We start from the raw sequence: 785 nt of genomic DNA, 5'->3' as shown, positions 1-785 counted from the left end.
CGTGATGATCCGAGTTAAATACTTTGTATTATGAGTAAAGCTCATCCTTGGTGTGTCCTACTCATCTGATCTTCTTGTCCCTTACTCACCCACTCGATCACAGTTTCATTCCCAAATCACACTAAATCAGAAAATACGACTCGATTATACTCGTTCTCTCACCCAGTATACCATTCAATAGTCTGTCGTACAGACCCTGAAGCAAATATATCCAAGAAAGCCCACGCAAGTCTAGAAAATGTGGCAAGTCTAGATTTCCTCTGAAATGAAGAAAGTCTCAGGGTTCCTTTTCATTATATTTTTTTTTTTACTATGAATTTTTTTCAGTAAAATATATTCATTTCAGAGACTGGTTGTTAGTCTAACAATTCAACAACTTGACCACTCTCTATACAAGTCACCCAAACACCAGCAAAGACATTGTACTCAGTCCCCACGGCGCTGGACGTCATTTCACAATAGCGAATCAATATCTAATAACACCAGGACAAAATCAGGCTCAATGCCCCTGAAGAGGCGCCCGAAACCTCTGCGACACACTCCCATGTATAAAAACACATTTCATCACTTCCACGCCCCAACCACTGACCAAAAGTTCAACAGTCCAAGCTTAAACATATTTGAGCTGGAATACATGGTTTTGATGCAAATCAACAATGTATGTATCCCAATCTATCGCAACAAACATGGTGGTGTCATGGCTATCACGTGAGACAAGACGGTGACATTGTAAAAAATATACTCACTGGCTGTGTAGTTTTTTTTCAGTCATGGCGATGTTGTCT

Source organism: Haliotis rubra, unplaced genomic scaffold (assembly GCF_003918875.1).
Source record: "Haliotis rubra isolate DU_JTF1 unplaced genomic scaffold, ASM391887v1 Scf103, whole genome shotgun sequence".
NCBI lineage: Eukaryota > Metazoa > Mollusca > Gastropoda > Lepetellida > Haliotidae > Haliotis > Haliotis rubra.
The sequence above is the reverse complement of the archived record's forward strand: the minus strand, read 5'-3'. Positions refer to the sequence as shown.